This window comes from Anthonomus grandis, chromosome 7, assembly GCF_022605725.1.
Source record: "Anthonomus grandis grandis chromosome 7, icAntGran1.3, whole genome shotgun sequence".
In the NCBI taxonomy this organism is placed as follows: domain Eukaryota; kingdom Metazoa; phylum Arthropoda; class Insecta; order Coleoptera; family Curculionidae; genus Anthonomus; species Anthonomus grandis.
The window spans coordinates 25,933,204-25,950,908 of NC_065552.1; the positions used below are offsets into that span (position 1 = coordinate 25,933,204).

Consider the following 17,705-nt stretch of genomic DNA (forward strand, 5'->3'; position numbering starts at 1 on the left):
CCATCTATCGACACAAAATAATCAGACAAATGAAATACGCACTATTAGAAGACTGATGCTACTGATGCAAACTAAAGATTCATACAGAAAAAAAATAATACAAATTGTAATAAACGGTAAGAACAGTAAATAAAAAAAGGTAAGACGTCATATGGCATTTGCTGAGAATATCAAAAATTTGTTTAATGATATTCCTGTTTTTTAAAATTTTTAATGTTTTATTATTTCTTTTATTACGCAATTTTTATATAGGTGATTTTTAGTATATCAACTGACTAACTTTGAAAACACCCTGTAAAATGTTATTTTAAAAGGCTGGTGAAAAATACTTACAACTATTTTATACTTAGTAGATCAAATAAAGTCTTACATGGGCACTGATGTTAACTTTGACAAACAGATTATGAGTAGAAGTAACCAGACAGGCTAGATTTATTCAATGCACATTATTATAAATGTTTTCTTCTGAATTAAAAGTTAGCAGCCTAATATCAAGTCTGCTAACTCTCTTAGCTATTCTTGAACCCTTCCTAGCTGTTATCTTTAATTATTAAGCAAGTATCATCTGCAAAACAAACCATAAAATCTCTTGGATAAACTGAAAACAAACCATTAATGTACAAGTGAACCAAGGACATTAGTGGTAAACCATTCATCCACTACACTGAACTGTGCCTGTATTTTCTAGACGTTTTAACAGAATATGGCTTATTACCGTGTCGAAGACTTTTGCCACCGTCTTTTTTAAAAAAGGAAAATTTTTGCGAAAGAATTTTTGATTCAAAATTAAGGTGCTTTTTGGATATTAAGTCAAAATAAGGTGAATAAAAAAAAATACAGTGTATTTGGGACTTAAAAAGTTATGTTTTGTGATGCAAAAAAAACACATTTTCTTGTAAAAGATAAAAGTAAAAATTAATGTGAAAAGCAAAAGATGTAAATCTTTTTAATACCTACAACTTTATAACTTAATTGTTTGCAATAGGGCTTGTTTGTTTTGCCGGAAATCGACGTAAACCGTTTTTTACCCTTAACGAGTCATTCCCTTCTTTTTACTGTCCTCAAATCGCTCGTAAATTTTTTGCTTTCATTTTTTCCATATTCGATTTCTTTTTATAAATTTTGCGTTTAAAAATTATCGACCCTGGCCTAACAGTATAATTTTTCTCTTAACTAGTCGACTAATCTCTTAAATTCATACCTAAATAGCAGTGAACACTTTGAATTTGTAACAATATGTTTATTCTTCATAGGGTCTATAAGCTTCTTTGAAAAATACCATCTAAAGGTGCTTTAACTTCGCTCTCTCCTACTCCAATAGTGCAACAAACGTTCAGGTTTCTATTAGGGATCACTTCGCGTTTCACACACTAGTTGCTGTTACAGCACGGTCGAGAAACGAGCGCTCACGGTGCGGAAAAACGAACTTACCGTTTCGAAAAAAAAAACGTTAATTTTTTTTTATCAATTTTATATTTGAGTTTGTGTGTATTTCCACATTTTTTTTGGATTTTGGATACTTTTATTTAAAGAAAATTTCAAGGTATATTTATTTCAAAAGCTTTATATTAATTAAGTATAACCCATGCTTTTTTGCACGTATGATTTTCCCTTGATTTTAAAATATTATTGTAAAGTAAACCTGTTTTATAAAAATGTTTTAAATATGACTTAAATGATGTCATCGTTTAAAACATTTGATATTCAGCCTTGTTGTAATAACGTAAGCCAGGGGAGCTAATTTAATGGTGATGTATGTTAATAGCTTCATTACGTTACACAAATCTTTGTTACTAGCACCATTTTGTAACAAATGTGAAAGAATAGGGATAAAATATAATATCATGCCAAAAAAAGACGGAGCAAAATATTAAAATCTAAAATATACCTCAGTGTTCCAAATCACTGGACGGAGTGAAAGCTTTTGAAGAATTCTTATTATTCCATCCAATAATAAATAATGAATCAATTCATTCATTCAATCATGCATAGTGCTAAATTTGAAATATATTAAATATACATTAATACATAAGCAGTTTAATTATGTCAAAAATCAAAATAATAAAATTCTGGTCCTATCACATAAAAATAAGGTAAATAAAGGTATTATTCCATTTATAACTGAGGACCATAAATTTAATTACAATAAACTTAAATCCGATCAGAAATATTATCAGTAATTCTTATAAGAAAGTAAAATCTTTAGAAGCTGATTATATGACCATAAGTATTAAGATTGCTAAATTACAACTGGAATTATATTATTGGAGCTGGCGATGTCCATGCTAATGGTAATGTTTATTAAATGCTTAGCAAATGTTTTATGAATATATTAATAATATAGAAGGATATGTAAACAAATCGAAATATCCATTACGGTTTTCGAGAAATTACTCTAAACTGATCAAAGAAAAAGAAAAAACTCATGAAAATGGAAAACATACAAATGATTATAATTATTTTTCCCACTTAAGAAAGCGTTTAAAAAATAGTATTAAAGCTGATTATAAATATTACATTAATATAACGAACACAAAATAATTTGTCTTTCATGTCTTAATGGTCATTCTGGCGGTCTACCTGCCTCATTTTCAAAATTATGTTTTAGCTTTAGTCGACCTCTCTTTATTTTTTTAATATCATGACAAAATTCAGGAACGTGTTTCTTGGACGAAATAAAGAAAAAAAGTTTCTATAAATATATATCCTAAATGTCTTTTTTTATACTTTTTATGTTTGGTTGGTTTCTTCTCTGTAAGCCACCTACGAGTAAAGACAAACCGTTTAGTTGGGTTGGATTGGTCTTATCAGCCTATTGCACAAATTTCAAATTTTCGTCTGGGATGCCAACGGTCAATAAACATGTAAATATGGGATTTAAGTTGAGGTATGTTATTGCTCTTGACACCGTATCTCATAGGGCATTCCCAGAGTTGCAGATTTTATCGATAAACTCTATTGTTCCCATCTTGCTGTCAGTCTTAGCTAAGATACAGACAAGTTAAGATGTAGGAAGAAGATAAGTTACTGCAAGCAACACATTCCATAGCAGTGTTGCCGTTTTCCGAATGAAATTTTCTGTGTAGACAATCTGCTAGTATAATTTTTTTAGGTTTAATTGCTTCCTGTAAAGTATATATATTGGATAATTTCCTGTTTAATAACTTTGGTAATCGCATTTAAATATTCTAACCTACGAGTATTGCTAAAAATTGGACCAGAAAATATGAACAAACTAGAACAATGTTCTTATTATTAAATATTAATACTCCTAAGGAATGTAGATTATTGTATAATAAGCGTGCTTTCTGTTTAAATTCTTGATTGCAGTAATTAACTGTAGTTATCATTTATCAAAATTCTACTTTCAAATTTTATCTTCGCTCTCTTCAAAATGCTTGCTTAGTATCAGCGAATATATTATAGCATGCCTTGTTCAATTGAATATACATTCCATACTCTTTATCGATAGGTTAGATCTGTCATTTTACCGTTACCCTACTAACATTCACAAATAACAATATTCAAATTAGACAAAATACGCAACTAATATATTATGATATAAAACACTCACAAAACTCGTTTTTAGTTTATTATTATCAATTATTTTAAAATTCTCACCAGAGTCATTTCGTGTTAATTGCGATTAACCGACACATGAAATCAACCACGAAATCGTGGTAATTGTGAAAAAGAAACATAAGCATGACTCCTCGCAAATTCAATGAAACTTATCGGAATGTGCCAATGGTGGTGAATCATTCAGAAATACATAAAAAGATCACATATGAAACTTTCTTAATTGTTAAACACATTTAATAACATTTAAATTTTATTTAAACCTTTTGAATTACTTCTCTTGAAGAAGACCTACATTACTCCTTAATATTTTTATATTAGTTATTAAGATTATAAAGATATTAGTATGTTATATTAGAGTCAAAAATATTTTTGAATCAATTAGTACTAATTTTTAATATATCTGTTTAAACAGAATCAGTGGAGGTGTGGTTCTACAGAAAAAGGAATTAGGATTTTGTTGTTAATTATATTATATATTATTTTTACCGTTAATAACTAAATATAACAATTATCAATAATTTAGAAATGTATTTTCAAAACTGAACATAAAATGCACAATTTAGTTGGTGACATAAATATGAGCATATTAAATATCGACAAGCGTTCTAAAATATATCAGAATATTCTTTACCAAGAAGGCTTTTTATTTATAGCACATATAAAAGTCGAATATAGATAAACATTTTAAATGGATAAAATCGTTTAAAATACATGGATTTCAAATAGCATTTTAAAATCTATAAAAACAAACTACATAAACAATCAAAAACCTAACCATCACAAGAAATTAATATAATAATTATGAAATATAAACAAAACCGTAATAAATTAAATGACAATGATATTATAGGATTTGCAAAATCGTCTTATTGTCAAGAACTTATCGAAGCAAATAAAAACAACTTAATGGGAATATACTCATGAAATACGAAGTCCGACCGGGAGAAATTATAAGTGAAAAGAACCGAATCATAAACCAATTTGTTATTTTTTTATAGATATTCGAAATGATTGCTTCAAAATATTCATCCATGTAGTACCCAAAGTAATATTTTAGCGTTTTTATCGTTCATTTAGATGTGAATTAAAACACCCAATACTAAATAACTTAAAACGACTAGAAAAGCTTATTTACACTATATTAAATTCCTACTATTTATTTTGATGTATTAAAAATCACGCCAATATTCGGATTTGAACTGGCCCCCTAGCGGCGAGGGCTTTTACAATAGGTAGACCATTGTTCTGGAACATTCGACAACTTTCTATCTGTACCCGGAGATATCGCGAATGGTGCCCGCCGCTAACTCAATCTTAAGAAAATATTTTCTTAGAACGGGAGTTTGGAATTATAAAAGAATAACGACGAATATTTATGAGAATTTTCAAAAAATCTATAGTTATTTTCAGTACAGTAAACAATAATGAGCTATTGATAGCATTGAAAAAAAATATGGATTTCGAAGATTACCGCTTAACGAGAAATTACCTAGAGAATAGATAAAATTAGGAAAGTATGGAAACAGGAGTTGATTAGAGCGTTGAAAAATGTCGATCGGTATGCCTTAAGGTAATAATTAGAGTCAACATTATTTAACTTAGGGCAAACTATTAGCTTTGCAGATGATATGGCCAATTTGTTTTCGAGTGTTAATCGAGATACCCTAAGAAACTTTGTACAAGAAAATATGAAAATAGCACTATATTTCTTTATATCTAAAAATCTTAGTGTAAATGTAAATAAGACTATTATTATGTTGCCTTTACAAATAACTCAGGTAATCTGCCAAAGTAACTATTACATAATTTAAAATTGTGGATGTCCATATGTGGAAAAACATATAATTAATACTAATTGTCCTGTGAACCATTTAGTAAAAAAGATAAGGTCACTTTCACAAAAAAAAGATGTTGCACGCATTCATGCATGAGATGGTATTACAAAAAAATATTTACATTTCGTTGATCTCTATAAAGAAGCTCTAGCGGTAAATATGTTTTTTTTATTATACCCTCAAGACAACATTATATTAGAATAAATAAATGTAAAAAAAATAATTATAAATAGAAGAACAAAACATTTATCAAGAGTACCACAATAAAAAAAATTATTATACCTCAGAAAAGTTACTATTATTTATCTCTCTGTATCTACAACCTGTTGCTGGTTACAGTGAAAGCTATACACGTTATAAGCGAAGAATCGTTTAGAAATTCGTGAATGGCGTATATCATTTAATAATATTTTAAAACCCTAATACTTTTTAAATGCTGAAAATTTTTGTACTATTCCATTATTTTAAATTTTTGTTTCTTTTCTCATCTGTTTGTGGCTTAGTAGATTCTATTCCTGCATCTTCAAGCCAGGGTTTTGTCCCTGCATCAGGACACCGACTTTGGACTTCCTCGACCTAATCGGGGAAGGCGATTAATTTCGACCTTTTCGTCAGGTTTTTAGGCTAAATGACACGAAGCTTATTCTCCTCAAAGATGGTTATCAGACTATCCATAGATAATTCCAGCGATGTGCAGGTCATCCAAAGGACTTCTGCAGAGAACGACGTTGAAACTAAATAGAAGCCTGCTTAGAAGATGTTTGTGATCAACCATTACCATTTTAATACCATCTTAATGTAGCTTCCAATTAAAGCGTTAGAGCTTCTAGGGCGTTTACATAGCCATGGAGTAGGCAGCTCTGAGTGATACTTCTTCCGTTTCCTTTATCTGCCCTTTAACTTCCTCGGATTATCAACCGTCAAAGTGCTAGTCGTAGTTTTCTGCTGTTTCCGGAGGCAGCTCCTTTAAGTTCCGGAAAGTTTTTGTGAAACCAGTTCAATTTTGTCAACTCTCTGGGTGAGTATGTTCACTGGTTTCGCCTTGGACGGTTCGCATCTTGGCCTCCGACTCAGAGGCTACTGCAGTGTCGTTTTTTTTGGTTTGTTCTCTAAGCTACCCTTAATTAGGGACGAAGGATTGCGTTGAGTAGGTCTCATCAGCCATCAGCGCTGCACAACATCTTGAGATATACCGTAACCGTGGAAGTGAAGTTGTCTGTAAGTTCACTATACAGTCCACTATGCAGGGAAACACTTAAACAGATAGGTCTCATTCTTCACCACATTACCCTTCCTTCCTTTACTCTTAATCTAATACACTAACAATTCTTTTATATACGTATTTTTTAATTAATAATAAATTAAATATCATTTTGATTAATTAAGATAAAAGTTCTGATTTGAACCTACTTGCCTAGATCAAAATAAAAAAAGCCAATAATTACAGTTTTTTTCTGCTGACCTTGCTATGAAGATAATTAAATCGAATCAACATGAATAGGCTGTTAGATAGTTGGACACCGAAGAATCTTTCTTAACCATCAATCTAACGGGCTTAACGGTACTTTTTAAAAGGATCGTTAACTTTAAGGAACCATGCATTCTATGATCGGTTGTGGCGTTTACTACCGATTAAATGCAGTATTTTATAGTGGAAAATCTGGTAAAAAATTCGAATAAAAAAATACTTATTCACTAACGCTTATGAGTCTTAAGGCAGGAAAAATGTATTTATTTAAGTTTCTAAGTATCCAGTTCCTCAAGCAATGTAGTTATACAATATAATTTGAAATTCAATATAAATCTGGTGCATTGCAAGATGTTCTGCCTTTTGCTGCCCTTATAAGGGACTGAATAAATGCATCGTTGATGAACTGGTTGACGTTTTAAAATCAGTTTGTGTTGCTTCGACGAATAATAATGACTTGTGTTTTTAAATATGTTGATGTGAAAATGTATGGAGTTATAAAAAAAATTGTAATTTAAGGCTTGATTTTTAATTGCAAAAAATGACTATGCTCTTCCTAACATTGGAATTTGTTAAAATAATCCTCTTTGATGCTTTATTAACAGTTTAGTAAAAATTTATCTTCTAACTTTTTTCTTATAACAAACAGTTGATTAATTATATTTTTCATGCAAACATATCTATAGAGAAGGTTGGTTGAATGACTTATTCAATTTCCGACTTATTATTCAAGATACAATATCAACATTATAAATAATTATGAAGAAACTAGTGAAGGCTATGTGGTTATAGTTACAACTGTCTCAATTTATTAGGAACATTCCCACAATTTTAATGAAGGATAGGTCTTTTGTCATCTCTCTGAGGCGTTCGATAACACCAATCGTAATAATTTGCTACAAAGAAACTTTATTGCTAGTGCTTTACTCTTAAAAAGTTTATATGCTCATGATATCACCATCTTGTAGTATAATCTGGATCCTCTTCTGATTCGTTAATCTATATTATGTGACCTTGATGGTACTCCACCAAGCAATAAAACAAATACCCAGCATTAAAACAGAGATCAGTCACACACGTTTAAATAGAGATTAGTTACATAAATTTAAACGGGGATCATTGATAATCTCCTTTTGAACACAGTCAATTGATTTCCATGTTCTCCCTTGATATTGCGTTGGGACCTTGCATCTTAAAGCGATTTTAAGATTCTTATTTATTTTGTACTTCTGAATGATTGAGATATTTATTGTCCACTTTACACGAGATCTGATTTCTACCTTAAAAATGGTTACAACTGAAGATCTTAAACTTTATTAACGTACTGTTTTATTAACGTACTTTTTGAGATATCCCCATAGAATTAAATCTGAAGTAGTAAGGTCCGGAGATCTTCTAACCATCTTTATCATCAAAAGTTAAAGTATATGCCTATGTCACTCAGTATGTACTGTTTCTGCTACTTCTTTATTTTTGCTTTTTATCTTAATTCTTTTTTTGTCACAATTTTTACAGAATGAATTAACCTAGTATAAATGTAGACAGACTTCAAAGTATTGGTAATCTGAATGAATGTTTTTTTTATTTGTATGGGTTATTATATCTAATAACATAATAACCCATAACTTCATATAATATATTAAGTCTATAAAATAAGTTGTAAATAAATTAAGAGAATTGAGTATAGTCGTATTGCATATACCATTACGTTATTTAGGGGGTAGCAAGTAGTTAGATGATAGTTTGGATTTTAAATCGCTTAAAACGAACTGACCCTAAATGGTCAGAAGTCTTTTAGTACTTCGGATGTTCTAAATGACTTAAAATCTTAACTTACTGTCATCTGTGACTTAAGTATACAGTGAGCCAATAGAATAATTTGCCACTGATATCATCACTAAGAAAACTTTGATGATAAGATTGAGTGATAGACCTTGTCAGAGGCGTTGCTGAAATCGGTATAAATTGCATAATTAAATGCTCCAATCGACAGATATGAAGATCATACATTTTGTAATGAAGTTGGCGTATTAAAAAATATCAGTATCTAGAGATCTGCTATTAATAAAACCATGTTGCTATTCTACGATTATGTTATTAAAGCAGATGAATTACTGAAAGATACTATTAAGGATAATGAATCTTGCGAGACAATTCAAGGCCATGAGGATTGCGTACAGACTACATGCCCTTGTTCTGCGGGCCGGTGAGACTGGCCATCTAGCCGCAAGCTAAGCAGGGATGTCTTGTTCTTCTAATGGGGTGTAACTATATAGCACCTGCGACTATAAATGCAAAGAGGAATGGAAACGGTCTAATAGGCCTGTATTGGTAAGCAAGTGGATCATCTGGTATAAAGATAGCTCCAAATAAACCAAAGAGCTGCTGCAGGTGTATAAAGGTCCTAAAGAAGGCAGTAAAAGAGGGCTGCATTTCCCAGCTCTCTCTGGGTACCTGGCCACTCAGGTAATATTAGTAAAAAGAAGCGGTAAAAGGTAGCCCCGAACCTATAATCGTCTTAGCGAAATGTGTAGTTGTCTCACTAAAGAGAGTGCTCGACAGAAAGACACTCCGAAGATGAACGGAAGTACCTGGTTTAAGGCAGGCTAAGGCCCTCAGGCTGTCTTACCAATTTATTATTGCGCCCAGTGAGGGGATGAAAAAACCTGAATGTATAATTTATTTTTAATTCAATACTAATGAGTTAATAGTTTTGATTTAATTTTTACTGCAAAATGTATGAGTAAATTATGGCTGTATAGACATATAAAGCTTAATATTCTTGGAAAATCTTACATTTTTTAGGTAGCGTAAATATATTTTTCTTAACACGTTACCCAACCATAGTATGAAGTTTATTTAAGACATCGCTCACTCGATTGTTGCAATTTTGGGGTAATAAAAAGATCAGAACACTTTTATTAAATGAACTAATACGATTCTGTTGCATTATAAATCGTAACAAATGCGCGCGTGGATACATGGTTTAACGCGCACACCAGCTCAATATCGAGCCCAATGATAATAAGTTTCTGTACAGCGGAACGAGAGAACCGTATAGTGCAAAGAATCAATTTAATTTTTGAATTATTTTGATTGATATCATATATATTTTTATTCGTTGAATGCTTCAAAGTCTAAAAATCATAAGAAACTCTATGCTTTGTCTGCCGCAACAAAACTTGTTTGTCAAAACTTTGTTACACGCTCTTTCTTACCATTTGCTTCCCTTCTATTTAATAATTAGGTCAAAGAGAAAAAATCAATTTTATAAGAAAAAACAAACCAATAAAAACTACTTTGAGGCCATTGTTTGTCGGTTTGGGGTGATAAAAAGGCGTCGGGCAATAAAACAGCATTTTAAATGTCAACTTTGCCATAAAATTTTATATCACTGGATAAAATTAACTTTGTTGTCAACACAGAAACAAAGATTGCCATTATTTATATTTTTTTTATGTAACAGATATACTCTAATTGCGATCTCTGAGTAATGAGTGTATAGTACTTGAAAATCTATAAATAAAATAGTATTGTCTATTATTGTAATGAAACAACAGTTTGGTTTTGTACGTTGCGGGTAATTTATATTCGGAGCGCCCACTTAATGGATTTACACACCTTGAATCAAATGTTTCATTATAATATACAGTACTAAAATGAATGAATTATCGTATAGTCAGTTAATAATAATATGCCATACACCCATAAAAATTACATTGTTTTCTGCCTATTTAGGTGTATAAATAACTATAAAAAATCTATTTTTGACTATTTTGCGGCTAATAACAAATTTTGACAGATCCAATCTGAGACGAGAAGTATAAAAATAAAATAAAACCCACCTACCTAAATTACACACATGTTTTTGTGACCATGTCCTAGATGGCAAGTGGGTGGATGACATGTGCTACTCTAATGATTCTATTTACTGATATTTCAGATTTAATTAAGTTAATTGAGTTATGCAATTTTTAATAAATAAATCTGAGATTTTTTTTAAACTGATTTAATATCGAGTCTCACGATACGAAATAGTGAAAGACTCAAAGAACGAAAGAGTGAAGAAAGTAAGGAATAGTGACCCAACTTTGAAAAAAAACCAAAAACAATCGTGTAAAGAATTATCATTAAGACTTTTGTGTTGTCTCTTAATCTAGGTTTGTATTTTTCGGCATATCGTTGGCACTTTTGCACCTCTAATGTTGGACCTGGTCCAATAAAAAAATATATCCTTTTCTAACAAGTTTTTCTCATTTCCTAATACATCGCTGTGTCCCGGTACACACGCTTCTTGAGCTCCCACAGGCAGGCCCATATCAGCTTCAATATAATCCTGGAGTTAGCAAGTGCTTTCAGGGCTGTCTATTATTAGGATTTTCTTGTTATTGTAAGTTCGTCTATTGTATCCCGCATAATCGAGTATTTCGAATATTTCTGTCTTAAAGATCGAATAAAGATTGTCTAAAGGATGAAGGCTTTAGCTTGTCTGTCGGTAATTCTGGTAATAATAAAGTGGATTTCTCCGGGGAAGCGATAGAAACTGATGGAAGGCCGCAAACCTATAAGCGCCATAGCCATATGGGTAGCTGTCATCACTAAAGAATGTTCTCGTCAGAGAGGCACTCCGAAGATGGACAGAAGCACCTAGTCTGAGGCGCACCTAGCTGGCCTGTCTACCAAATATTAACTGCGCCTAAAGTGACGAATCTTTTAACTAGACACTGGGACTTCTATCTCTTATGTCTTGCTTCAATATTTTTTGAAACCTTCCAGCTCTGGCGCCTTCGATCTGTTTGTTTACCAGATCAGTTCCCCACGAATCCTACAGTAGCTGTTGCTTCATTCTTCTCTGTTTGGATAGGCAACTTTGAGAGGTTCAACGAGTCAACGTATTTTGTTAGTGAAATATAAGTATTTGTAGGTGGAAATCAAAATACACTCAAAGACAATAACTTTGTAAGGTATCTGCCATTCCAAATTATAGAACAAAGTATTACCAGAGATCCTCATTGGTAAGAATGGTAAAAGATGTTAATTTGCATTGTAATGACTTTAACGTAGATTTCTTTGCGACAATTTTGTTACAGTTTAAAAAAAAACTAAAACTTAAGTTACTAGAATAAGATAAGTCATCGGTAATTATTTTGTGATTACTGTAATCCAATGCGGTAAGAAATTAAATTTGATTATTGGTTAATTTGTAGGTTAGTTTATATTATTATTGTAATATCAGGATAGTAGTCTTGTGTATCCTAAAGACTTAATGAATAAAAGGCTTGAAAATAATGGAAAATTTTACTTCTCTCTCTCATTTAGATTTTAAATCTAGTTTACCATGCCACTATCTAGGTTAAGGTCAAACATAACGTTAATATAAATGTTAAATAGCAATGATCCTAACATTGTCCTTGGGTGACGCCATAGTTAACACATTTTTTACTAGGCTGTATTTCTTTTATTTGAACTCTGATATCTTTCTCTTAGATTGTTCCTCATTACGTTAAATGTGTTTTCTATAAAACCATATTTTCGAGCCATTTCAAAAGGTTCTCGTGGCTAACGGTATCGAATGCTTTTTTAAGGTCAATAAACACAACAATGGAAGCGTCGTTATTATGAAAAGCGTTATTTCATAGGTTTATTTATTATGGTTTTTACCTTGAGAATGGCATCTTCAGTTGACAGTTTTTTTCTTAAATTCAGATGGATTTTGTGATAACACTTTTTCTAACTCTCTTAGCAGTTTTTTCATAGAAGTTGTGATCGAAGATATAAGTCGATCGAAAGTTGATAATATCGCATAAACTTCCACTTTTCTGAATAGGGCTAACAACGGTCTTTGGTGAAGTAGATATCCATAATAATATTTCTAACGCTGTCTAGCTATGTTTGTTTGCCTAGTAGAACTGCTACGTACCCTTCCCAAGAACGTTTTTGCATTTAGAGGATACGATGGTTTTCCATCCCAAAGCCAGACAATTTCCATGCCATATTTATCTAGTTTTGTGAAGTCTACTGCTCGAAAGAACAGCGGCTACAGAATAAAACAAGTTGTTCATAATAGTCTAGTTCTCCCTAGGCGAATAATAATTTTTCCATCATCATCTAAGTTATAAACAATAGTTTTAAATATATCTCTTATTAGATAAAATTTGTCATGTAAACATCGTTCACTACGTATATCTTTATCGTCAAATCAAATGAAACAAAGAAGATATTTGAATCGTTTTAGTCCCATTGTTTCTGGAAAGAATGGCAGACAATGTAAATGCCCATAAAACTCTTCATGTTTTTTCTTGCTCTAATGATCAACACCTGCGGCTATCAACAGTCCAATGTATTGTCTCATGTCTTCTATTGCCACACGATGTACGTCTTTCCAATTTTTTTCTTCTCAACTATTGCATTATTGAAACTCAACTCAAAGCAGTCCAATACACTTTCTAAACTTTTGCCAAGATGTTTAACTTTGTTGAAATTAGCTCCTGAATAGCAGGAAACATTTAAAGAATCACATCGAGCATCTATTGATACAGACCGTCTGATCTCGATTAAATGAAGTGACGATATTAGAATTTTTTCCTTCGAAAACTTCATTGTCGGAATTTTCTGATGTTTCTTCATATTCTGCATCGGATTCATTTTCGGAATGAAGTCAATAGCATTTTCTTCTCGGCATCGCGTGCGGTGCTTTCGGAGATGGCAATTCTGATGAATTCATTTATGAAGTGGCTATAATTTGAAGTTGTCGAAGACGAGTAGACTGTCTTGTAGCAATTTTTGATAGTAAGTTTTTAGCAGCACATTATTTAATGTAATGTGAAATTCCATTATTTGATGTAACGTGATCTGACATCATATTTAATGTTTTATTCTCACAGAATGCCCGGCGTCTTGAATGGCTGGTCAAATCGAGTTGACTGCTGTTGACTGTCTGGCCTAGTGTACAATCCCGAAATAATTGTCCTAAATAAAGACTTAAATTTATTTAAAAAAAAATCAAGATATTTTACAAATTTATTTATTGTAGAAACTAATCTGTTGAATAGTCCTAATTTAGTAAATAGGTTGTTCTGCAAAAGAAAATATGGAGAAGCGCCTGAGCTCGTGATGCATAAGAGGATACATGTGAAGAAAAAAGGTACAGACATTCTGGACTTCTAACAATAACATTAACAACTTTAAACAAAGAGGAAACATCAAAGAACGGCCTTTTGCTTGATAAAGAGTGAATACTAAAATAGGATATGATCTCGGAACAGGTAAGATCTAAGCCCGGCTTCACAAGATCAGGAAATGAGGTAACCAAATTATATTGGAGAATTCAAGAAGAGATCTCATTAGGTGAACGTTTAGCGCCTTTAATGTTGATACATTGTAAAGTCTTTGCAAGATCATTTAATAAATTGAAGCAGCTTATTAGCATATTATGTTCAACATGGTGGAAGAAATTAAGACTTGGCTCCAAAAATTCACCTAATACTTTGACTGTATCAAGCTACTTTAACAAAATACCATAAATAGCATATTGACAAGGTCTAAGCGATAAAACTTCATAAATTCACATTTATCAATTTTTAGTGAAATTCCAATTAACCTACACCAGAAAAACAATCGTTTATATCTCTATAAAGCACCAACTCTTGAGGTTAGAAAATCTGCCAAAAAATCTCAAATCGCCAGCGAACACTAAAAACCCAGGTTCCAATAATGTGTCAAGGCAATTGATAAGAGGCTGAATAACGATGTTTCAAAAGGTGGAAGCTTTGAGGGATCCCTAAAGTTTTCGAAAGTAGGTTGGACAAAAAACCAATAATCTTAACCCAATGTCCCCTATCGATCAAATAAGACTTAATCCAAAATAAAAGGGACCCAATAATAGAAAGAAAAATATGAGAGATATCAGAATATTATGGTTGACCTTATCAAAAGCTCTAAAAGCTCTACTAAAGTATATCGAATATGTCTCATTACCATCACCAAAAGATTTAGAGATTTAGTCGTTAAAAATAAATAATTTTGTATCCACTCTACGACCTCTAGTGAATCCTTGTTGTTGATCTCCAATTATTTCCTAATATATGCCAGATAGGACCACCTCTACACAGTGCTCGAACAGCTTAAGAATTGAAAGGATATTGATGGCATGATAATTAGTTATGTCACTTCTATTCAGATTTAAAAACAGGACATCTGGAAGTATTCCAGAATTTAGGAACAGAATAAAAATGTGAAAAAGAGGAATGAAAAGAGAAAGGCGGTTCTTTTAAAAGCCTATTTGGAATTCCGTCAGGATCAGTATCTGCTCCCTTCTTGTTATCCAGTTTAGATTTTTAATGATAGTAGCACTAAGAGATATCTGTTTAAATTTACATAAGGTCCCAAAACTATGTTTTGGGTTGTATTTTTCGATTCTCTCAATATAATGTTTATAGTATTGCTTAGATAGTGAACGATATTCTAAGCACAGATCATTGAAATTTGAGTAACCAGTATTTGGACTTGATGGTATCCCATCTGATTCATTCATGCACTAGTTCGTCTTCAGAGAAATCGATACTTGTATATGGAGTGGTTGATTCTTAAGTAAGATTTATAAAAATTCGATTTATAAGAGATTTATTATACTGTTAATCAAATTTTTCTGCAGATTGTATTTTTTTATAAAAATAGTACCATGCATTAAAATAACTAGACGAATTTACTTAAATAACAGCCATATAATAAAATTTATCGTATAACTTTACTCTTTGTAGTTTTCAAACAAATTCCATTCATAATATTACCAAACGAGAATTTAATTACATTTAGTGCCTCGTCTGACCAAAATGATGTCACCATTTCGGTATATTAAATGAGAGCCTTGCATGACTGAATTAACGACCATGTGGGTGAAAATTATTACTCGTTTTACCGGGAATTATTATTGTATACAGGGCTAAGTTTATATACTTAAAACTTTATTCATTTTTCTTAGTAAGAATGAAAAAAATCGGATCATTTTGACATAAGAACTACTCGCTATATTTAAACATGTGGATTAAATAGCGGCAACATCTGCAGTCGGAGCGACACCATTTGCCAAAATATTTATTTCGGAAATTCATATTTATTTTGGATTTGGCTGTGACACATTTCGGTTGTTTATGTGCATTGTTCTCGGTCTATTTTAAATTTAGGCTTTTTTCTTCGCTCTCTAATTTTTAAACTGTGCTTGATAGTGGTCGGTATATTAATCACAAAACTAAATATAAAATACCGTTAAATTATTATCCTCTCGTCGATCTTTTCATATCATTACCTCGAACGCGTGAATTTCAAATGTCTGTTGCATACAAGGGGAGATTGACCCACATGACTGCATCATTATTTATAAATATTTCATATTCATTTATTCGTCATTCAGGCCGAGATTAATACAGCCGTGACTTTGGGCCGGTTTTACACAAAGAGTTGATGACGTCATTGACCATCTCTTTAAGCGAGAGGCGAGTATGTGGTTAAGTGATGTCATCCAAGAGAAGGCTTATTTGGGTTTATCAAGTATTGGCTTAAATGACATTGTGTTTTTTTACGATTAAATCATTCATTTGTTAAACAAAATGTATTGGTCGCTAATATTTGATGAAACAATCATTTTAAACTTCTTATTGTATATTTAGTCCCTAAGAATGTTTTGTAAACGAATGTAAACAAAATTCAGATTTTATTTCTGATAAGCCAAGTCCGAAAGAGTAATGGTGTACTTCTGGATCTTGTTATTGCATCTTTCGATGATGTTAGGGTTGATGGGGCTGTGAATTCTTTGGTTCTCGTTCATTCTCACGATTCGTGTTTAGGTAAAGAACGTCCAAGATATTGCAAGGTAATCTTTATCAAAATTTAACTTTAACTTTAACCCAAGTCATGTGTCTTTAAAAATACTTTTCGTGTTCCACAGGGTTCCAATTTTGGACCATGTTTGTCCTTGGCTGCTATCAATGGTTTGAAAAAAAAAATGCGAGATTATTATTTGCCGACGATTTCGAATTTTTCTTCAGATTCAGTCAGAAAATAATTGTCAGGCGTTGGAAGATGATTTTGCGAGCTAGTGCGAATTAAATCGTTTCAGACTAAATGTAATGTAAGTGTGCTTGTGTCATTCATCCTAAATAATCATGATTTTTAATTACACCTAAAATGGTGAACAGCTTCAAAGGGTACCGCAGCAAATGGATTTAGAAGTACATTTTGATTCCACTCTTTCATGTTCTAAGCAAATTTCATCTAAAATAGAAAATGCCAAAAAATCTCTGGATTTATTACTAGAACCATTAAGGAGTAAGTATTGAATTGAATGTTCATCTTTTGAATAGTTTAGCTTAGAACAGAAATTTAGTTGAATTATTTGTTGTGTTGATTTATTATTGAGTAGAAATTTATATGTATGGGTCGATTATTTGGTCCAGTATAGTGTCTGGGTAGCAATAAAGATCAATGGATAGCAAGTTCAAAGGAGGTTTTTGAAGTTCACGTTATTTAGGCAATTTGGTAAATATATATAGACAGGCAGGAATAATAATTATTTGTTTGAAATTTTTGATAGGCTATTTCTAAGAAAAAGAAGAATAAAAATATTTTTATGCACTCTTTTAAAAATTCTGAAAAACAGTTACCTTTTGTTTTAAACAGAACAGAATAGAACAACACTCGCCATCCAAAAGTATTTTATCTGGCTTATCCATAAAACAAGAGCTTTATAAAAGTTCTCCCATTTATAAACTTTGTGAATATTTTAAACTGCAGGCTTCCGATATTGACATCGATTCAACATTAAG

General features: G+C 31.6%; 1 protein-coding gene across 1 annotated transcript in view; it reads left to right on the top strand.

Moving 5' to 3' along the window:
* Positions 1-1,372: 1,372 nt before the first annotated feature.
* LOC126738620 (uncharacterized) overlaps positions 1,373-17,705 on the top strand; it is a 37,142-nt gene continuing 20,809 nt past the window's right edge. Inside the window, exon 1 of the mRNA XM_050444042.1 lies at positions 1,373-1,543. The gene's annotated coding sequence lies outside the window, so the exon portion shown is untranslated. The remainder of the gene's footprint in view (positions 1,544-17,705) is intronic.